Source organism: Protopterus annectens, chromosome 1.part2 (assembly GCF_019279795.1).
Source record: "Protopterus annectens isolate FY-2018-M chromosome 1.part2, PAN1.0, whole genome shotgun sequence".
Lineage (NCBI taxonomy): Eukaryota > Metazoa > Chordata > Ceratodontiformes > Protopteridae > Protopterus > Protopterus annectens.
This window is the reverse complement of record NC_056727.1, coordinates 565,281,828-565,306,244: the sequence shown is the minus strand read 5'-3', so window position 1 is coordinate 565,306,244 and position 24,417 is coordinate 565,281,828. Positions and strand designations below refer to the sequence as shown.

The window sequence follows — 24,417 nt, the reverse complement described above, 5'->3', positions numbered from 1 at the left end:
ATTCGCGGTTTTGCGTATTCGGTTATGTGGGTATTCGACTATTCAGTCTCGAAATACTGAAATTCGACATTTCAGTATTTCGAGATTGTCTAGTGAATCCATGTATATATATATATATATATATATATATATATATATATATATATAGCTACAGAATTTATATCACACATGTCTGGGGAGAAGTAACATATTTTCAGTGAAATACCATTTTATAGTTCTTCTTTCTACTCATTGTAAGCATTTTTTATTACTTAATTCTGTGGCACATAGTGAACCCATGTTAATAATAAAATAAAATAAATATACAATAGCTTTGATAGAAACATTCGCTTTCTTTTGGCACCTCAGCACAAAGCCTTCCAGGTAACAAGCAGCCCCGATTCGATTTTTCAGAAGTGGACTATGTTATAATCTTTGCACTTAGAAAAAGTAAACAAACAAATGAACAACAAATACCCCTGGATAAGAAACACCTTTTATTGAAACTAGTACAGCATAGCAAATGATCAACAAATGTGCATAGTTCATAATACTAGTGCCACAGACTTTTGCAAATTATCTAACCCTGCTCAAATGATGTTAATGCTCCATATTCTTATTTTCAAACTCAAAGCCTAGAAAGACCTTCTGTCATTTAACACCTGTTACAGTAGGATCATAAACCTTATTTCTCAATCAATTATCAAAGCCTTTTTAAAATTCAGATATTTTTTCTAATATCAGGTGCTAAAGCATTCCACCATAAACATGCCCTGCAATGATATGACCTCCCCGATAATGCAGATTTTGCCATTTTGCCATTTGCATAAATATTGTTGTATTCCTGTTCTCCAGTGAATGTCTTTTAAAGTTAATTACAATGATAGTTCCATGCATATCATAATGCAAAAGTGAAGATTACAATATATAATGTATACTGTACATAGTTGCCGTGGATTGTTTTATACCTGCTTCTGAAATACATATGCTTTAGACAATGAAAACAGAGAAATGTAAATAGACAGTGAGTGAGAGAGAGTGCAGGAAATTGCGTGGTATATCCGTATGGCTTTTTAGCTACCTCCAGTCTAAAGACAGAGAGACAATTGGCTGGAGCCTGGAAAGGAGGACATAGGCCACATAATACACATTGTCAGCATAAATATACACCAAAATCCCAAGTGACTCTTTAGCGTTGTCTTTTTTTTTTGTGTATGGGCCCTGCTTCTGCTTCCTGCTTACAAAAGCTGCTGCATTAGAAAATGTATGGAAGGTGAGATGTTCATCTAGAAACACTGCACCCTGCATACATAACCATAAGTGAGAAAAAACAGAAAATATTCCTGAGTTGACCACCACGGAGCTAAAGATACCGTTGAAACCTTAATGTTGAAAATTTAAAACTTTAGGCTTTATTTAAACGTAAAACTTAATTTAAAACCAAAGGGCAAAAAAGAAGAAATGTGCTTTCAACCTATAAAGGCCTTCTTCAGTTCAGTAAATCTTTTAGGTTTGTGCTGAATGTTTTAAACATCTGTGTACCTATCAGGAACATTTATTTTGGACACGCCTTCAGTAACTTCAATTCATTAAACACTTAAAGAGCAAGCCTTCCTCAGATAATCAACTATTGGATATATGCCTATTTTTTAACACAGGTTTAAGGGGAACTACAACATTTAACCCTGGATACTTGTGTGCTCTAAGGTTAGTGATCCATTTTATTTCTTGGGTTTTTGTTAGATTCTTCACATCTCCTCCTCTGGGACTTGGTATAATTATAGCCACAGCTTGGAAGTAGAAAGAATGTGTAGGAAAACATTTCATATGGTTGGCCAAACTATTTTGAACTTCTTCATGTAAAATATCTCTAAGGTGCCTTAAAATATGGTCCTTGAAGCATTGGTCCATTTTCCCTATATATATAATGCTGTACACTGTTTACAGGTCGCTAAGTATACTAGATGTTTGGTGTTACATGTGGCAGATACCTTGAAATTATATTCTTTGCCATTTACTGGATGCCTAAAAACTGGAACAGATTAAATATGTGAGCATCTTGCATCTCCCACATTTTCTCATTCCTGTGGGTTCCCAGGAGTATCAGTAGATATGACTTGCATATATTATGGCGATATAAATAATTCGTATAAGTATCCTTGCAATGTACTCCTGTTCGGAGACCTTGCCGTGACATCATAGCTGATTTTAACATCCAATATCCGAATACAATAAATAAAATATCATCACCAATAATATAATAAAATAATAAATTCTCCATCCATGGATTTTATTATTATTTATATACCGTTTATAATACAATTGAACCAAAAATTGGTAGGTGTTGGCACATGGTGTGCCATTGCCACACCCATGTTTGTAAGTAGCATGTTGTGAAGAATATCTAATAAGTGACTGTATTCTTGATAGTTACTGCTTTAACTCATTCTCAACATACATGGAGATGGGTTCAGTCACCCAACCTCATCCCGCCACAATTGGTCTTAATGGTGGGTCCTCCAGGTGTTTATGGACCTTTGGCAAGCTACGGGATATAACTTCATATGTTCTGTTATCCTGGATAGAGCTTTGCTCTCATCTGATGTCATATTCATAAAGTGCCTTTTGTTCATCTGGTTATCCCTAAGTTTCCCTATTTCATTTTCACATAGGCGGACAAATGTTTCCATGGTGGGATGATTAACCAGAACAAATGGACTTGGTTTTCTGTATGTCCATTCATTAGTAGAAGAGCTATTCCCAAAAATCGATTTTAGAGTTAAATTCCTACCAAACATTTTTATATCAACATAGAACTCATTTAGGTCAGAAGTTAATGAGGGAATAAATGTCAGTCCTTTAGACAAAATACTAATACTTGCTTTATCCAGGTTTTCATTTGACAAGTTAATCATCAAGGACTGTTCTTCTGAAATCTCTATTAAAATTTCTTCCTTTTTCTTTCTTGACTCTGAGTTCGACCAGTTCTCTGAAACCTGTCTCTTACTGGGACAGGAAATTGGTAGTGAAAAGGGGTATAGTTAACCCCTACCTTCGGTATAGTGTCTGTGGAAGTACTGGGCACTAAGTTAATATGCGTGGAATGTGGCTTTAAATTTGCCATAGTAACAGTTGAGGTAGTAATTGGAGACTTATTTGATATGACTGTGGATACTGCCTCCAGGGTTGACCCATTTGCAAAAGTATCCACCCTTGGTGGCTGGTTAGGTGGTTCTAAAGCAGTGTGGTTCATAGTTTGAACTACATTCTGTCGTTCTTCCCTCGGCCATTCAAAGATGTTGCCATCTTTAAAATCTTTGAAATCCCTCATTAACTTTTTCATTTTTATATTCTTAAGAATACCAGACAGCTGCGGAAGGGCAGCAAGCAAGCATTATACAATGCCATTATTTAAGAAAAGTAATTAATTTTTTTCTTAAATAATGTCATTGTATAATAGCAATAACCCATTTCTGGGTGTGGCTAATGCTGGATTTACCAGACAGCTGCGGAAGGGCAGCAAGCAAGCATTATACAATGCCATTATTTAAGAAAAGTAATTAATTTTTTTCTTAAATAATGTCATTGTATAATAGCAATAACCCATTTCTGGGTGTGGCTAATGCTGGATTTACCCATGGTTGTGGGTAAATCCAGCATTATCCACACCTAGGCATGGGTTATTGCTATAATAACTCATGTCCCTTGGACTTCTTCTGTTAAGAGTACAAAGAATTTTTGGACCTGTACAACCAGTGAAGTTTTACATAATATGAACCTACCTTAATGAAGTAATAGTTCTGGAACTGAACTGGCCACCCTTTTTACACCTGCAGATGAACAGGAAGAAGTGTGTGACCTTCCTTACTGTCACGTTCTTTCTTGGCAGCTCAGACTCATTGCTGTAAAATAAAAAGTGTATCACTATATAATGCATATTTTGTGCTGTAAATAAAAAGCATGTTACTGTACATGTTTTGTGCTGTAAAATAAAAACTGTGTTACTATATAAAACATATTTTGTACTTATGAATTAATGTTAATGAGTACTTCTAACAGATATTGGTACTTATTTGGCAAACTTTAATGGTCTAGTAACATAAAATATTATATATCTATTGTTATTATGCCAGAAACTAATGTAATGTTCTGAAGAGAGAATTAAGCATTAAACCAAATAAAAGGCTTCTACCTCTTCTTAGTTTTATATGACATTCCGTACATAGGCAACTTCCCTGATCAAAATCATGAATGTGGTACATGTCGCTCGTCGGGTCAGGATAAAACAGATGAACAGTTGTGGGTTCGGTTCAAGCAGTTTTATTACACACAGACACATCAGGACTGAGGCTTAGTTACTTAAACTTAAATAAACTTATAAACAGACTGACTACTACACTCATACATGTTAACACTCTGGCTGTTCTCTCAGAATGGCACTGCTGTCTGCACATGCTCAGTATTTATATGCACATGCTTACATCTGGAAATGCTTCTTAAAGGTACATACACATACTCTGTTCTACATCCTCTCTCTTTGTGAAATAGGTTATACACTAATGACGGTATTCATTGACATGTAATTACACAGAAATGATCTTTTGACATGCAATTATACAGAACTAATTATTTTTGAAATGTAATCATATAAAATAAAACACATCTAAAACAATCATATCCAGGTTGCTGTATATTTTACACTAGGTCCAGAAATACGACCTGATCATGTAACATAAATATTAGAATTGCATCTAGCAGTGGGGACTGTCTTCAAGGAATGTTCATTTTTGGGGACATCTGGGACATCATCAGAAATGGGAATAGGTACTGAGACATGTTCTTCAGTATGAACATTGTCTGGGTTGCTCTGAGATCTAGAGTCTGTATCACAGGTACAATGGTGCGATATTGATTCAGACACCAGAAGAAGATGCTTGCAGTTTCACCTGTATTCTATACCCTCAGATTACATTAAGTAGGATCTCGGCTCGGCACATATAGCTCTCACTTGACCAATTCGATCAAAGCCTTTTGCCATTTGCATCCTCACTGTCTCTCCTTCTTTCAAAGGACAAAGAAATCTGCTCATTTTGTCATAGATGGACTTCTGAAAGGAATGCTTCTTAAAGAGTTGGGCTTTGATTGCTGTAGTGATTTTAGCATTAGACACCAACAAACTAGAACGGATAGGCAAGGTTGTTCTGGTTTGCCAAGATAGAAATCTCTGAGCAGGTGAGCCAAGCAGGTTGTCACGGGGTATATTTCTGAGATTAGGTAAATTCAAGAAGATATCAGTATTGTCACACTTTGACCTTTCTAGTAATTGCTTTGCACTCTGCACTGCACATTCAGCAAGCCTTTTGACTGTGGGTATTCTGGACTACTAGTAATAGGGATAAAGTCCCACTCTTTTGCAAATTTCTGAAATAATTGACTGGTAAACTTGGTACCGTTGTCAGAAATAACTTTGTGTGGAATACCATGTACTGAAAAAGGAGATTTCAACTTAGTAATAACAGCACTGAATGTTAGGTTAGGTAGCAAATCGATCTCAAACCAGATTGAATAAGAGTCTACCAACACTAAGTAATGCTGCTTGTTACACTCAAATATGTCAATGGCTACTGTTGACCAAGGTAGTTCAGGAATCCATCTTAGATGAAGTGGTTCTTTTTGCAAATGCAATTTAGTACTATTGCATAATGAATAAGATGAAAGCACTTTATTAATGTCTTTCGACAGAGAAGGCCAAAATACTAGTCCTCTCACCCTTCTTTTGGTAGCTTTGGAAACTGGGTGGCCAAGATGCAAAATCTGAATGTATTCATGTTGTAAGGAAGTAGGAACAATAACTTTAGGACCTTTGAAAATGATACCATCTTCCACCAGCATCTGATCGCTGTATAGAAAATAAGGTTGTACTTCTGGTGGTACGCAAGATTGCTTTGACGGCCATCTAACATTGATGAAGTGGTTGAGCTTCTGCAAAACTGGATCAGTCTTTGTATAATCCTCTCAGCTCATCAAGCCTTATGGTAGAAACATTACTTATTTCCATGACATCAAAGTCAAAATTCTCTGTGTCAAGTTGTTTCGTTGTATTTCTGGGTGATCTGCATAATGTATCAGCCAGATAAAGAAGTTTGCCTTTTGTATAGACCATTTTGAAGTTGTATTTTTGTAATCTAAACATCATTCTTTCTAGTCTTGCTGGAGCTGTATGCATAGGCTTCTTTAAAATAATGACTTTTTCGATTTGGATAGCTCAGCCATAAATATAATCGTGGAACTTCGAACATGCAAATACAATTGCCCAAAGTTCCTTCTCAATTTGAGCATACTGTATCTCAGTTTGGATAAGAGTTCTAGATGCATAGGCAACTGGTCTGCCCTCTTGAAGAATAACTGCACCAAGACCAAACTTTGAAGCATCATAGGAAAGAACTACTGGTTTGTAAATATCATAGCATCTCAATGTAGGTGTGTTGGCAATTTGGTGCTTGAGGTTATCAAATGCTCTCTGGTGCTGTTCCAACAATGGCCAGGCAACATTTTTGCATGCCAGCTGTATTAAAGGTGCCGATAACTCACTAAAGTCAATGATAAATTAACCATACAAAGGAAATGCTGTAGGGTTTGGACATTGTCTGGAGCTGGCATATCAAGAATAGCTGCTTGTTTGGAAGGGTCTGGTCATAAGGCTGTACTGATAAATAAATAACCTGCATAAGTAACTTCTGGTAGCCTGAATTTATATTTCAGAGGACTGAGCTTCAAGTTCAGTTCAAGCACTCTGTCCAAAAATTTCCTGAGGTTTATGTCAAGCTCTGCTTCTTCATTACCTCCCACCAGGAAATCATCCACTATTATAGCACATGGATAACTTGAAATAATTTGCTCCTTTGCATGCTGAAAGACTTCACTGGCAGAATTTATTCTAAAAGACATTCTGAGAAATCTGTAACTACTAAATGGCATGCTGAATGTACTCAGTAATGAAGATTTGTGATCGAGCATTACTTGCCAAAATTAACTTTTTGCATCCAAGACAGAAAAAACAGCGGCACTTCGCATGAGGGTGGCAACCTCCTCGACTGTGCGTATAGGATGATGAGGTCTATTTAATGCTTTTATCAAGTCTCTTGGGTCAATGCATATTCTGATTTCATCTGAGCTTTTCATATGAGCAACTGCCATGGAAGACACCCACTCAGTTGGTTCTCTGACTGGACAAATCACACCTTGCTGCACCATCTTGTCTGACTGGACCTTGACTTTGCCCTGCATAGCTATTGGAACTTTCCTTGCTGGTCTGACCACTGGACTGACCTGTGAGTCTACTTTCATGGAGTACACAACAGGAAGTTTGCCTAGCTTGTCATGGAAAACAACAACATACTCTGAGAAAATAGCATCAGTGAAGCTTGAACTAGGACATGTGCTTACATGATGTACTTCTTTGGTAAAAGAAAGTTTCATTCTTAAATTATCTCTGAGACCTAATAATGACTGCACAGGTCTTATGACTACAGAAAATTGCAAGCTGTAACTGTTCCCAGATGAAGAGCATGAAAGCACTACTGAGCCTTTGATTTGAATCTCTTCACCTCCATAAGCAACAAGCTTCTCACAATTAGCCAAATAAGTTGTTCACCAGCTCTTACTCTATAACATTACACTTAAAACCAGTGTCTACTTTGAGCTCCGTGGGTTTAACATTGATTAGGACAGTACAAAACACTTCATTCTTTGCCGACAAATCTACTGCATTAACCTTTTCAATGACCACTGATACACCATCTACATAGAAAGTAGGGTTGCAGCTTTCTACATGATCAACTTGCTTTTTTGAGTAACCATTCTTAATAACTGAATGAGGCTTGCTTGATTTGCAAAACTTTTGAAAGTGGTTCCATTTTTTACACGTGGCATTGCTGACCAAATGTTAAGCACTTCTCTCTTTTAGACTCATGATTGGCACCACAATTACGACAGTTAATAATAAGACTTGACTTGGGTTTTGCTGACTCACCCTTATACTGCACTGAGCATGTCCATTTTGCTGAGCTAGTCTTGGAACTTGTTAGAAAGTCACAGGTCCTCCCTGGAAAACCTGCAGGGGCTGCAGCTGCCATGTGCTTAGGCCTGCTTCTGCTAGCTACATGCTGCATTTTGTTTATGCTTGCTCTAGAGGCTGCTTAAACCATGATCTTATCACTTGCAAGTATACTTGTGTGGCTTTCTGTGAGCTCATGGATTTGATAAATCTGTATAGCTTTGCTCAATGTTAAATCACTGTCATGAAGCAAAGTCTTTCTCACTGCAACATTATTGACACCACACACAAGCCTGTCCTTTATTAACTTGTTTTTCAAATCACCAAATCTACATTTTTAAGCCTTATTTCTCAAGTCAGTGATTTAAGCTGCAAAAGTTTCTCATCGCTTTTGGTCTCTTGTATAAAATAGGTGTCTCTCTAATGTAACATGTGCCTGGGGGTTGCACATTCATCCAAATTTACGTTTCAAGCACTCAGGGTCTTATCTTGATTCAGCCAGTACAACAATATGGTGGTTTTCTCCCTCTCCCTTGCATATACTGCTGGTGCATACACAAAATAACACTCTCTTTCAATAGTTTCTGACCATAAATTAAGCAAAATAAATGCCCTTGTATGTGCATCTTTGTCAGAAAAAGCTGCTTGTATGAAAATATTGTATTCCTGATCAAATACTCTCCAATTCTCTGCAATATTATGATCATACACGAGTGGACTCACGTCTGTAAAATGCCTCTGCCATATCAACACACAGTAGTGAAGGTGCCTGAAATTACATGTACAAACATACACATACACACACACATATATATATATATATATATATATATATATATATATATATATATATATATATATATATATATATATATATCTAGATATGCCAGAAATTTGTAATTATGCCAAATAGCACAACAAACTCTTTGAAATAACTGCACTTTGCCAAATAAGTCTCAATAGCACAAGAACACTTTAAAATCATTTTACTTCACAAAACCTCCCTTTATCAATGTAAGAAATACTTTGAAATGACTGTACTTTGTGAAATAACTGTATGCAGCACAAGAAGCTCAGAGTAAGAAACACTTTGAAATGAATGCACTTTGCAATGCACTGTATACAGCACAGGAACTTTTCAAAATGGCTGTACTCTGCGAAATAACTCTGTACAGTGTAAGAAACACTTTGAAATGGTGGCAGTCTGTGAATAAATGTATACAGCCCAAGAAATGTTTCGAAATGGCTGTACTTTGACTGTACTTTGCAAAATAACTGTACTTTGCATACAGCAAACTCTTTGAAATTATAGTACCGTAATAAAGCACACACTCTGCAAACACTTCGCACACTTTTTTCGAACAACTCTAGTTATGCTTTGAATAGCTTTGGTCAATGCGAAATAATAGCTTATGCCAAAATGCAGTCGTTTACTTAAAACATGCAGCTGCTTTTCTTTTCCAAGCTTATTTTGCCTTTTTATTGTACTTGTTATGCTTGTTTAAGCTCGTATCATGCTCATTATACTTTTCTTGTGCTCGTTTTGCTTTAAACATGCTAGTTATGCAAACCAAAGGTAATTCTGAACTCCATATAAGTATTTCTGATATTTTTATCAAATATCGTGGCTTCAAGCACTTTGTTTAATTAATAATGTGCTTTGTGCCTTTTGCTTAATTAATAATACGTTTTGTGCTACTCATTTGATTAATAATGCGTTTTGTGCCTTATGACTGCTCTGTATTGTTTTTGTTGCAAACTACTGATTTGTGCAAGTTTTGCTTACCTGAAGTTTGTTTCTGGCCCTTTTTAATCGTTTGAGCACTGTGTCACCCAACCTGCTCAATATACCTTCACTGTCAACTCTGAACCTCATGGCTTGAAGAAGTTGCACTCTTAATCCTGGTTCTGACACCATGTCGCTCGTCCGGTCAGGATAAAACAGACGAACAGTTGTGGGTTCAGTTCAAACAGCTTTATTACACACAAACACATCAGGATTGAGGCTTAGTAACTTAAACTTAAATAAACTTATAAACAGAATGACTACTACATTCATACATGTTAACTCTCTGGCTGTTCTCTCAAAATGGCACTGCTACCTGCACATGCTCACTATTTATATGCATGTGCCTACACTTGGAAATGCTTCTTAACGTCAGAACACATGCTCTGTTCTACAGTACCTATGGAATATTTTAGCAGTAAAAGTAGTTTCTAGCTTCGTTCTAAATATCCCTCTAAATATCACTGGAAAGGTATAACTGAAACATTTTGATATGACATAAGATAATATTAAGTTTTCAGAAAGTTATGTTTTATTGAGAAATGTCTTCATTTTGTCAACTGAAAAGCTAATTATGCTCATCTGGGCAGCCATTAAACTACGTTGTTTGAAAGTAGAAAGTATCACAAATATGCTGGCAACTATGGCTACTTAACAGAAGGCTGATGCTTATATCATCACTATTCTGAATATCATTTCAAACTTATCAATAGTTCATATGCATCAATGGAGTACTGCTGTAAGTGAGCCTACAGCACTGCATAAATGTTAAAAGAGTAAACAAAAGTCCTTAAAACTTGAAAACATTGTCTGAATTCAGAAAATAAAATCCTAAATGTCGATGTGTTTGCAGGGGACTTCACTACCCATATTCCCCACTAACCAAATAGATTGTCTCTAAAATCACATTAACTCAGAACAGTTAGTGAGTGAGTGTGTGTGTGTGTGTGTGTGTGTGTGTGTGTGTGTGTGTGTGTGTGTGTGTGTGTGTGTGTGTGTGTGTGTGTGTGTGTGTGTGTGTGTGTTGGTGCAGCCACAGACCCCACTGGGTAGATGGTAAAGAGTAAATAAAGTTTCCTGTAAAAAAACAAAAATTCTGTGTTTTTATTTGATGTGTTTAGTATTATTTTATAAGCGAGATATTCTTAAAAATATGTAAGTTGTAATTATTTAATCTGTCACCTTTACTATACTGTAATAGGTCACAATGGCAAAAACTGCATTTAAATTTTTTGTGGTTTAATGTGGTTAGTGTTTCCTTGTTTAAGATTGCAGTTCTAAATGTGGGTCAACTATGAGTTCACGAGCCTCTAGGGCACAAAGACCATTGTCTCAAAGCCTGGGTATTGGGCATCTTGTAGTTCAGATTGGGCTTTTAGTAGGGCTTGAACTCAACTATATGTTTGGAGAGTGGGGCAAACGCACCTCACCCAAACACTGTAGCTGAGTTTGAACATGCTAAGTATGGCAACTGTAGGGAAGAAAGAGGAGGGGATGGTAGTGTAAATCAGGGTTTCAGGCAGTGATTGTCAGGGGTTTAAGTTTAGGGAGCAGGGTTACGTTTTGGGGTTAGTGTGTGGGAAGTTAAGGGTTAGGGTGCAGGAAGGGAGTTTAGAGCTAAGACCATAGGGATGTTTTGGGTTTAGGGAATGGGACAAGAGTTTAAGGTTAGGAAGTAGGAGTGGAGTTTTAGGTTTAGGGAGCAATTGGGTACTTTAGGGTCAGTGATTTGGAGAGGCGTGCTATTGTTAGGGTTATGGACCAGATGGGAGTTTCAGGGTTAGATTTAGGGTTCAGTAGAGTAGGGTTTGGTAGGGTGGTGGGAGGGCTAGACAAATAAGTAAGATCAGGCAAGTGGGAGTTAGAGCATATGCTATTTTAAGCAAGTGTCAGCTGCTAGCAAACAAGTATTTATAGCAGACCACTCTTAAGGAACACATGTTGTACAGATCCTCTCTCTCCCACAGAATTCCATGTTGCAATGGCTTAATATTAACTATTAGTCTCACTATATAAGTTCTTACCCTCTTCTTACGCATGAAAACTTTTGATTTTTTTTCGACTCTGGAATATGAATGATAAACATATAAGATGAAATATTTGTCAATGTTTGTATGTATTTGTATATATATGTCTATATGTATATAAAATGTAAAATCTGTATATGCATATACCAAATGTATTGTCATGTACTAAACGTTTGTGGAAAGTTTCTCGTATTATTCTTCATGTAATGCCTTCAAGGTCCAGGATGTGCATGAAAAGGGTCCTTGGACCAATGTTCTTACCTCATTAACAAATTTAAAAATAAATTATATAAGCTTCCAGCTTTACTCTTTGGTATTTATTTATTTATTTATTTTACATTTGTTTACCGGGGAAGGGGTCCAACTTGGCTAGTAGCCCTCTTTCAGCGGAGGCCCAGGAAGAAACGTTCCAAAGTTCAATATAACAGAACACATTCTATTACAAAATGAATTACACATTTGTTGCATAGTAAATCTTAGCTACAGAGTTAAAATATAAATCTCAGTAGAATAACAGAATACAAGGTAAAGCAGTGCAGACTAACAGAATGCAAGGAAGACAAAAAGATGCATCACTTACGAATAAGCTTTTCTGTAATGGACAATGAGTACAGGTTATAGTGCCAGAAAGGTTGAAAAGGATAAAACTTAGGGGTGTTACAGTTCAGTGACAGAAACCATTTGTATTGTAAGTTAACAGAAGAAAAAGGTGTTTGATTCTAATTTATTTCTTCAGTAGCATGCTGACTCCTTACACAACGTTTTAGGGATTTGCTGCCTTTACTTAGTTTTCTGGGTGGACTAATGCATATAGTGCTCTATGATCCATTCTGGTAGGAAATGGAAAGTGCAGCTAAGTAGCATCACATCAATTGCTTCACATCTGAATGCTTATTATGTCAACAATTATGTTGCTTCACATCTGAATGCTTATTACGTCAACAATTATGTTGCTTCACATCTGAATGTTTATTACGTCAACAATTATTATGCACTGTTTTGAATGTTAATGTTGCACGCAAAACCTTTTTCTTACATACATGATAAGTAGTGTGAACAGATCTACAAATGTCACTTGCAACACTTTATACACCATGAGAGGAAATGAAATAATTTCTTCATTTTGCTGTGAGGCGACAACTCTAACCATTTAACCACTGCGCTGCCCTGAATTTATAAATAAATTACATGAGCTTCCAGCTTCACTCTGTAATAGTATAACTCTAAGGATCCCTTTCAAAACATTTAAAGTTCATACCACTGAAGCTCAAAACATTGAAACCATAACATCTAAAACCTATAACGTGGGGGTGCAGGGGGGGGGGCTTGACCCCCTGCAGAAAATTAGTAGAAAGTATGTTTACTATTTTGGTGTTGGTTTAGGTGAAGGGGGTGTTATTTACATGTGATTTGTAGGTTTTGAAGTTGTGATGTAAAGTTTCACTGTTATGAAATTTGATGTTATGAGTTTTAGATGTTATGGCTTTTAGATGTTATGGTCTCAGTGTTCTGAGCTTAGATGTTATGACCATTCGATGTTTTGCAGGGGATCCAACTCTAAGGGTAGAGTGTGAAACTGTAAAACCTAGCAGACATCAGGGATTTTCTAGCTTTTGGAAACATGAGTTCATAAGCTTACAGCACTTTTGTGTCCCAAAGGCTGATGTACACTCTTTCTTACAAAGGGCTATACATTACAGCTGCGATGCATGAAAACTCCTAGTGTGCAATGGGAGAGGGAAGGGGTGCAGAGCTATACTGAGTACTGCAAATACCATCAGAGCTTGTGGTGCAGAGCATAGCATGAATAATGCAATTAAAACAAATACACAACCTTACTGGAGACCTGCTCTGCCCAGTGTACTCCTATGAGTCACAGCATGAAGTGCTGAGGTATGGCACTCCAGCAGCAATTTATACACATGCCTCCTCAGGCATTGCATGCAATGTGGGTGTCACAGTATCACAACATCACATGGGAGGATGCAAGGGATGATGGGTAGCAATGATGCAAGACCCATGTACCTAGAAAATAATCACATGACCAGAAAGGTGCTCCCTGAATACACTGTCTACCACCAGCAATGAACGGAAGTACATAGGAAGCGGGAGGAAAAGGGGGCACACTGCCAAGCTGTATGCAGAACTGCAGAATGTGAAGCTTACTTCAATTGTCCATAGCCTTTGTCATTATGAACTGGTACTACGTTAGTAGAGCATGCATGGTTTACATTCTGCAGAGCTATCCTGATTTCAGCTGTCCGAATCAGTGTAGCAGCGTTACCCTCCTTTAAGGGGTGCCAATGGCAGTCCCCACAGAAGCTGATACAGCAGCCTTATGCCATTCTGTGTGCCAGAAAAAAAGATTCATGAATCCTGGACTGCATGTTTATGTGCCTAGTGTTATGAAAATCAGTAGTCTGCCAATTCTCCTTATCCAACAAATGCACCAAGCAAATACATTTCTTTTACATCAGAGGAAATGGTTTAAGGGAAAACTTGACATCTCTTTCAAGTAAAAAATATCATTAGCTGTATCACTAGTTCCATGCATGCTGCTTTTTATAAAACTCCAGTTTTGCTTTTCATTGCTATCATGATTTGTCTTGTTTAGACATGAACACCTTTTGGTTTGTTTTTTAGGAATAACAGCTATCACCCTTTGAACGGCAAACTTATACAACACATCTTAAGATGTGAACATCGAAAACGTGTAATATTGTGAAACTGTTTGCAGTCTGAATACAAACCTGTAAGTTCAGTTTTTTCATTGGTTTTAGTTATTCTTTCGCATCTTCTTTAGTTCTCAACCTCATTTACAAGAAGAGTGAAATGTTTGTGTTTTGTTTGTTAGGTAATTTTTGCATGTTGAACACAAACTCTTTATTTGCACTGTAAAAGTATTTATGGCCTTCATCTGTTAAACCCATTAGATGACTGAAAGAAAGTTTTGAGTCTGATGTCACTGTATCAAAAAATTAAACAGTGCAAAGATCCGTAAAGTAAATTTCAAGTTTTAATATATTATTGTTTACTCTACTTCATGAACAAAAGTAGTGAACATTTTATAACTTGCACCAATTGTATGAATGTATGCTTCACCTACACCTCAGTAAGTTGCAAGTTCACAAAGGTTCATTGCAGACGAAAACAGTCAAATCTTGAACTCAATGTGACATTTATAAAAAACGTTGTCCCCTTGCATTCTCCATGTGTGGTACTTCTCTCCTGCAGTCTTCCCCTACTTATATAAACTAACTGCATAGTCATACAACCTCATGGAGAGCAGAGTATTTTTTAAAGGAATCTCAGCTGGTATACACATATAGAAACCAAACTGACAGTGACTTCAATGACAATCAGCACACCTCTTGCTATCCAGAATTTTGTGAATATTATGCTGATTCCCACAATTAATGTATATCACCATCTGCAAATTAAATGTAATTGGTTCTCACTCATTAATGACAGAAGAATTCACTCACATGACATGATACAAGTCAGTCCATGTCACTAAATCCAAATATTAAAGCAACTATCTAAGTCTATAATTATATTCTTAAAATTTGTCCAGTTTTAAATGCTATTTACTTTTGTATATTTTGTGAATTTTGTTTGTTTGTTATGTTTAGCTTTAACCATTTAATTTTTAAATATTAGAAAGATTAAAACTGAAAAAATGAAAAAAATAAAAAGAAAAAATGTTAAACAAATTATATTAATAAAATTAAAAGTAAATAAAAAAGAAAAAAATGTTAAGTAAACAGATTTAGGGAGTAGTTAGCCACCTAGAGAATCTCCCCCTGTCTTCTTGTTAATCCATCTGTCTGCACTGATAAGATGGCACTTCACATCTCTCTGGCATTATCTTGTGCACTGATATCATGGCACCCTCATTCTAGAGCTGCTCTCCAGCTTTGGTAATATAGTTAGGTACCCCTTTCTCTATTATATGTGCTTTTTCCTTTTTTCCCTCCTTTTCCAGCAGCCCTCCATCCTATGCATCTATATGGCCTCCAAAACATGCAGCATGCAGGGCTGTGTTCTGACCAAGGTGTGATCAGTTTGTAAGCTTCTCTTCTCTTTGTTACTCTCCGCGCTGCTACAGGGATCTCTCCCAACTTTATTTCCTCTGCTGCTTCCTGCCCCCTCTCTCTCCATTAGTTTGGGGGTCAAGATGTGGTCAACATCTATAGAATGTTTTCCTGTTTGTTTGCCATTACGTCCACTTCCTGAGCTGATACTTCACAGCAAGTAATTGTGGTCTGGTCTAACACCACTACTTGTCTATGCTTCACTAATTTCCTCTCACTTCCGCCTTTTGTTCACTCTTCATGTCACTCAACATCTCCTACCCTCCACCCTCATCCTACAGTCCCAGCATAGTAGTTTTTCCTGTTTCTTGACTGTGTTTTGTATTTTCACAGATATGTCTCAGACAAACACACTGAAGAGTACTGGATCCATGGTAGATCCTTCTGGGTATTCCTTTTCTTTTTTTCACTTTTTTTCCTTCACTTCACTTTCACTCCTGCATGTTACCTACCAAGACTACACAATAGGGTTGACTGTGATTAAATAACTGTTAGTTCTGTCTGCAGTCTGTATGAAACTTATTTGGATGTAAATGGTATTAGCTTGTAGTGCGCCGGCTATATTGTTATATATGCTCTTAAAGTTTGCATACCTTTTGCATATTATTTGGTGGCCAGTGTTGTACAGTGGGACACCATAGCTCCTCTCTGTCTCACATAAATTGATAGTAGCAGGTGTGTATGTGTGTGTGTGTGTGTGTGTGTGTGTGTGTGTGTGTGTGTGTGTATATATATATATATATATATATATATATATATATATATATATATATATATGCCACTTTGTTTGCAAACACAAATAAATGCATCACATACCAGGAATAACAACCTGTCAAGAAGATAAGCCTATTCAACCAAACAGTAATGTATAGCAAAACATCAAGGTACAACATGAATCTAATATGTTGCCAAAGAATGAAAATATATTAGGAAGCTAACAATTAAGCTACTTAGCAATTACCCCTAAAATAACTGTATTGAGTCTGAATAGTTAGATAAGTAGAGAGACTCATCCCAAATACCTGAGCTTCTAAAAGCCACATAATTTTTGAGGTAATGCATTCCATGTAGCAGGTCAGTAATACTAGAGTTTTTTTTTTCAGAAATGTGACTAGTATTACGAAGAAAGAGAAAGAATGTATCATTGCTTAGGAAGAAAGCGACTAAGAACTGAGGGTTTCAGCGAAAGTGTGAACAAATGAGTAAGATTACATCATTACAGAGAGGTCTGTTGTGAAAGTAGTTGCAAGCAGGATGTCTCCACAGAAAATAGGATGATATCTAGGCTTGGAAAGGGAGATGCAATGCTACTGTCATCTACAAGATAGCAAAATAAATCTGCTTATGATGTTAGGTGAAATTTGTACTTTAATGAAATTTTCTGGAACCATTGACAAATACTAGATAGCAGATTCAAGCCTAGGTTGCAACATATTTTAATACATAGCTGTCTTACCTTTTGAAATATGCAACATAGTAGCCTTATCTTGTTCTTGTGTCTTTCGGATTTTCCCGGTTAGGGGTCGCCACAGCGGAACTCCGGTCCGCTAATAATTGGTAGTTGATTTTTACGTGTCAAATTACCAGCCCTGACACACAACCTTCAATGAAGGTACGTCCATTCACGCATATCTCTACGCAGAAGACGCTCTAGCTGAGATTCGAACCGGACAGCATCTTACTGTGAGGTGACAATGCTACCGCAGCACCACCACCGCGGACGCAACATAGTAGCCTTATAAGTGTTTTTAATTTTATCTTATATGGGTAATCAGGTTTCCTTCTATATCTCAAAGATACTTACTTTGATAATCCTCTAAATTACCCATATGTATAGCTGTAGTATATGTGTGAGTACATGCATGTATCCTGTGAAAGACTGGTGTCCTGTCCAGGACTGGTTATTTGCCTTATATCCATTATTTGCAAGAATAAATTCAGTTTTTCCATGTTGCTATTAGGATAAAGTGGTGTTGGAAGGACAAATTGATTGTTGACTGATTTTCTGCAGATTGTGCTGTTGTAATACTTAAAGGAAAGGATAGTTTCAAAATAGATCCATGATACTTAAAGTTAGAGAGGCAAAAGTAATAAGACAGCCAGTAGGTCTATAACAATTAGTGAAGAGTGGCTGAGTAGTCTCCGTGCTATCATGAAGACTATATGTTGTGGTTTCATAGGGCAAACTATTAGTTTTTCTACTGCAGTAGTACCAGATACATAAAAAATCCATTTGCAAGGCTTTTTGAGCTGTCAAAGAGCAATCTCTTGCTCACAGTAGAAAAACATGTTTATAAAGTGTTAGATGGGCAAGGAGGTTCCATTGTAAGCTAATGTATGCAGTAGGAAGAGATAATGGGTTTCAAATAATAAAACCACAGGTCCTAATAGATGTCCTAGAAAAAGTGCAAAGCAGCAAAGAAAACTATTGACCAAATGAAACTCATGCGACAATTAATAAAAATAAATAGCTTATTTAAAAACAAATGTAAAAAATTATAAGCTTTTGCAAAATAATTATTTCTTCGTGACTTTTTTTGTTGACTAGCATAGATTGTCAATGATAGAGAGGAGCCTGAGAAACAACGTGCAGAAAAGGTTGTCACTTTTCTATCTTCTTTCTTTAATGAGTATGGGAAAATAACATTTATCAAAACTTATAAGAAAAACATAATCTTTACTTTATATGTTGTTTGAACTTGTGATGATATGAGGTAGTGGCATACATGCCAGGGAGAGTAGGGCAGTGCATGTGTAACATATGAGGGGGTTCTGTAAATAATTTTATGTCATTTGACTATCACACTGATTTGTACAGATGCTTGTGTTAAAAATGCATTTGCAAAGTTGCTTATGTTAAAATCCATCAACAGTGGGTTTTGCTGGACAGAAAAGAGATATACATGTATAAACAAACAAAACGTGGAAAACACAGACCATAAAACTGGCAACTAATAACTGAAAAAATGGTCTGGATGCACCGGAAAGCAATAAATAATTTATTCCACAGATAAATACAAGCGCTTGTATTTATCTGTGGAATAAATTATTTAATGCTTTCCGGTGCATCCAGACCATTTTTTCAGTTATTAAATATACATGTATGTCAGACAGTATTATTATAACTGATTAAATGTATATATTTTAACAGAGAATTATGGAAGGGAAGAGGTTAATTTCAGTCCCGCTAATTTTGAAAAATAGTTTGAAAATTAAATGGATTGGTTTAGACCATAAAGATTTTTCTTACAGGTCTGATTGCAGCCAGAGATAAAAAATGTCTGGGAAAACCAGGACTAGGAATCTTACTGTATTGTCCTTAGAGATGAACAAATTGCTAGCCTGGAAGGGTGAAGTTTTTGAAATTGTTTTATAGCTTTTAGATGCTGCAACAGATCTTAGCAAAGCTCTGGGTGCGTATTGTACCAGAATCAGGTGACTAGATGTGATGTTATTCTATAACCAGCACTGAAATGATTATTTAGATATTAGTGAGTGATATGATGGAACTCTCGCAGCAGCACTTTGTTCTTTGGAACCTGACAGGAAAGATCTGTCACAGATATCTCACACAACTTCTCACCTCATCTTGCCTTGCTGTAGTAAGCAACTCAACACACATCATCTTGCCTTGCTGTAGTAGGTAACTTGACTAGGGGAACAGTAATCCTTTATCAGTAAGGAAAACATAGTGAGTTTATTTAAGTATTGTTTTTCTGCATCTGTGTGAATCTATCCAGTTGTGTTATTTTTTATATTTCCTGTGCTTGAAACTATGGTGTTTATTTTAACTAGATATTCAATATTCTCATGTTTTTTATTTTATTATTTATTATTAAATATTTCTATACTTTTCATTGCGGCTTGTCTTTTAGAGAATACTTTTAACATCTTAAGAGGACTTATGCTTATTTTAGTGACACTGCGGATGCTCCTGAAAGCCTTGCTGCATTGTTAAAACTCTACCATTTGTATTAGTATTCATTTTACTCAGTATAATTGGGTACCCTTGTAAGAGCCTTAGAGTAGCTGACTGGTGGCAGCATAATTACCTTACAGTCTTGGCAGTAGGGGCACAGCTGGTAAATATGTGCCAGCCATTCCCAGGTGTGTGTGTGTGTGTGTGTGTGTGTGTGTGTGTGTGTGTGTGTGTGTGTGTGTGTGTGTGTGTATGTGTGTGTGTGTGAAAATCAAATATCTAAGTGGGTGTGTCAGCTGCTTGGAACAGGGATACAGAGCTCCAAAGTGGTCAGTGTGGAGTCTTGTTTGGGGCCTGGAGAGAGACAGAGAGTCTAGCCCCAGGTCTGGTGTGTGCTCCCTGTGTGCTCTTAAGGGTAATTGTGCTTGGTGCAGACAGCAGCAACTGAAAATACTGTGTATATACATTTTTGCTCTTAGTGTCTTTCCCTCACTGGTGCCAGTGGTGAGGACTGAAGCTCCTTGATTACTCCCCCGGAGTAGGGACATCACATTATTCATATCTATTTACTGAACCTTTGTTAAGAATGTACTGAGGGTACTTGAGTTGTGACATTATCTAAGTACCCTTGTGACAACTTCAAAAGCTCTGAGAGAATCAGTCCACAGCTGCTTCATGACATACTTTTTAAGACGTGTGCATAGGTGATGCCAGACCTATCCATCTCATGCTAGACCTAGTTTGTGCAGCTGTATAAAAATGTGATGCTGTGTTTTGCAGTATTTCAGTTAAACTGTAATATGATGACCCAATACTAGAACATGTAAAACTTCATTATATAGCATACTTGTTTTACTCAGATTCTGCTGCACTTAGTTTTTTTTTTTTTTCTCACATACCTGCACTGTGGCATTCCATCACATTAATCCATGCTCAGTGATACAAAGAGAGGTACTCAGGCAAATGACATATTTTTCTTTGAAGCACAGTCTGCTTGAAATAAGCTTTGTTTAGAAAGTTAAATTCCACAGAATGAGGTTAATTAAGATTAAAACACACAGTGCTTTTACCTAATGTACAATCCGTGTTTTCATGCTATTTGCCTGTATGTAGTGAGATGACTACAATGTGAAGATGATAGACTCAGTATGTGGTATTACCCTGTCCAGTGGTGCTTATACTATTCGATATGTGGCGGGTGCCCTGGAAGCATTCATGGCTTTTGTACATGCCAGATGCAGATTTACCTTTACTTAACACGGTTATGTCTGGTGTAAGTTGTGAGATACATTAGAAAAACAAAGACCAAAAGAATATAGCCAAAATGTAAAACACCCAAACCAAATATGCTTGCGTAAAAACACTGAAACACTCCTGCACACACACCACTTGCACCATACTATACTACAGTGTAAACATGCAGTATTACACCAACTCATATTCTCATGAAGGAAACCCTCTTGTTCAGCCCAGGTAAGGAAAACCACCTCTGAAACCTGCACTTATGAAGTACATATTAGCCACATTCCAAGACCACATTACATGTAGTCAGCAAGCACTATTCCTGTACTGATCTCCTACTCCTCCCTTTGAAATGCTGATTTTGCTCTCCGACACACATCTGAAATTAATCCTTATATTTTCATCTCACTTTGTAATTCTTGACAGGCTCATGCATATATGTCCACAATCAGACAAACAGTATGTTTTCAAACCTTTTCTTATTGAACATGAAAACTGTCCCTAATTAGCACTTCCATGGCATAAAATCTTTCACATTTAACTAGACAACCAAAGCTGATTCAGTCCTTAATGGTGGAAGCTTGCTTGAGATCCTTATATTCATTAGTGAGCTTAATCTACATATTGTGGCAGACAAATTATTTTAATGCTTTAAGTCTGCTTTACTAATTTCCTGTGTATCTGACATATTTGTTTCTGAACACTAATATACATTCAGATATTATACTAACAGTCCCAACAGCAGTTGCATAATTTTAAACTCTTTAATACAGTCTTTGTGGCTGCTGAAGAATTTTAAAATCTTTAATACAATCTGTTTTAACTTCATTTGGCATTTTGGGTGCTGGAGGACATCATGCCTACTAAAGATATTGACTGTATGATGGAAGCACATGAATGGTGAATCTGTAGCCCACCATAACACATATTGGAGCCATTACACAAGTATCACCATTATTCCCTTAGTAGGGTCTCTATGGATACCCTGGATACCCCTAGCTAGGTACATCTGTAACCTCACCATATGGATAGTTTTGCAAATATGTCTTTATATTGCTACTGTTTGATTTTGCTGTTGAATTGTCTCTCCCGTTACTCTTATTAATGGAGTGTGTTACTTCTTCCTTCTGTAATTGCAATGTCTAACATGCCATGCTAACCACAGAAATGGTTTGATTGGTGTAACTATGTTCTTGTTATACTTTGATCTTTTCTTTATTGTAACATTTATCTTACAGGTCACTTCTGAAAATGAACAGTAGTTGCCTAATGAGATTTACCCAGTTTAGAAAAATAAAACAATAAAAAATACATCAATAAATCAATTCTCAGATTACTGCCTTTAGAGGGTAAAGTGCCTCAGAACCTCTGAGTTTAACAAAAAATGAGAGATCATAAAATGATAACACTCTTGTAAAAATATTTGCATCTTGCTTCTTATTCTTGTTCTTTATTTTCATGAAAAGTAAACAGACAAAATATCGACTTGACTTGCTGTAAATATACAGAAAATACAGTAAGTCTTCACTTGTGAAAAAGTAAATAAAAGTGGTTACTTATCACATACAGAGGAAGCTTTCTTTAAAAGTCTCTTACTTTTAAACTGCTACATCAAAACTAGTGTCTCCCAGTTAAGAAGAAACTGTAGATAGGAATTAACTGTTATGAATATAGAAAGAAAGTTGTCAAATTCTTCTATACGTAGAATCTTGGTTACTAAGGCTATTACTGAAAGGGCATTTGCTATACATAGAATCTTAGTTACTAAGGCTATTACTGAAAGGGCATTTGCTAATATAATATCAGCAACATGGGGCAATCTTCCTGGGAAAATCAGAGATATTACTCTTGCTAAAACCCTTATGAAAGAACACTGAATGGAGGCAAATAAGTGCAGGTACTTTGGCAAACCTGCCTAATGCAAAGTCTTTGACACCTTGTGACTCATGGAATCCAAATGTGCTTCAATGAGTTGCATAAACCATTTGATAAACAAATGACCTTTAGGTGAAATCTATATAATGATGTTGTACATATGTAGATACTTGCATGTGCTTATCTCCATGGATACCTAGGGAATGACTGCATTTACATAGTTTACTTATGCAGTTATGTTCCATTTGTATCATATAAATAGTAGTAGTTACACTAGAATGCTTTATGTTCTACCTGTTACTCCACTAACCTTAATTATACTTCCTAAGGTATGATTATCATTGCAGAATCAACACATATATATGTGTGTGTGTGTGTGTGTGTGTGTGTGTGTGTGTGTGTGTGTGTGTATAATTCTTGTTAAATATATGTTCCTCTGACATGTTGTACATTATAATACACAATAAGTTTCTTATAATTCCTGTAAACTAATGCTGTAACTGTTTTCATAATATGGTGCCACATGGCCTGGGTCATGCCATAAAAGGGTTCCTGGGCCAATGTACTTACACAGTTAGCATGTGGTAAGTAAATAAATAAACACATAAACACAGGAAAGACTCAGATAAAACTGACTACTATTTCAGAGCTCATTTTCTTTGTTTAAGGTCCCTTCCCTCTTTTTATTATGGCATTCTGATTTAACCTTGCCAGCTTCTGACTCCTACCCAAACCATCTGTTCCAGAATGAAGTACAATAACCGGCTTGAACCATTGTGACAACTGCAGGTTAAGCGTTCTTTGGCTAAACCTGCAATGAACTGTGGGTAGGGTTTGCTGTAGCTTGATCCAAGTCCAGCATCACAAGTCCTAAACAATGACTGTCTATTCTGGGAAAATGTTGTCCTTAGAAAGTATGTTGAGATGATTCTGATGAGTAATGAGAGAATTCTTTTGGCATTTCCCGGTTAGGGGTCACCACAGTGGAACTCCGGTCCGCTAATGACTGGTAGTGGATTTTTATGGTGCCAAGTTGCCAGCTCGACGCCCGGCCTTCAAAGAAGGCACACCCATTCATGCATGCACCTACCTGCATGTCTTTAAACGTCACTTGGCCGTGGGGAGAGGACATGCAGACTCCACACAGAAGGCGCTCCAGCCGAGTATCGAATGGGAGGACCTCTTGCTGTGAGGGAACAATGCTAACCGCTGCACCACTGCGATTCTGATGAGTAATAACAGTTTTTATTTGTAAATTGAAACTGCTTTGTTAATGTTTAAAATAATATTTCATGGCTAAAGTTTACATTTTCTAAAATGCTGTTTTAAAAAGATAATGTTCACACCACAGTACTGCTTTATTTATTATTTTAATGCCTATGGTGTGTGTTTTCACTTCAGATGGTGTTTTGTACAATACCACATTCAATATCTAATGC

General features: G+C 36.7%; 1 protein-coding gene across 2 annotated transcripts in view; it reads right to left on the bottom strand.

Annotated features, from left to right (window-relative positions):
* The window catches only part of VIT (vitrin), a 1,072,224-nt gene that overhangs the window by 874,249 nt on the left and 173,558 nt on the right, over positions 1-24,417 (bottom strand). For both annotated transcript variants that reach the window (XM_044057778.1, XM_044057780.1), the window contains exon 2: positions 3,762-3,881. The gene's annotated coding sequence lies outside the window, so the exon portion shown is untranslated. The remainder of the gene's footprint in view (positions 1-3,761; positions 3,882-24,417) is intronic.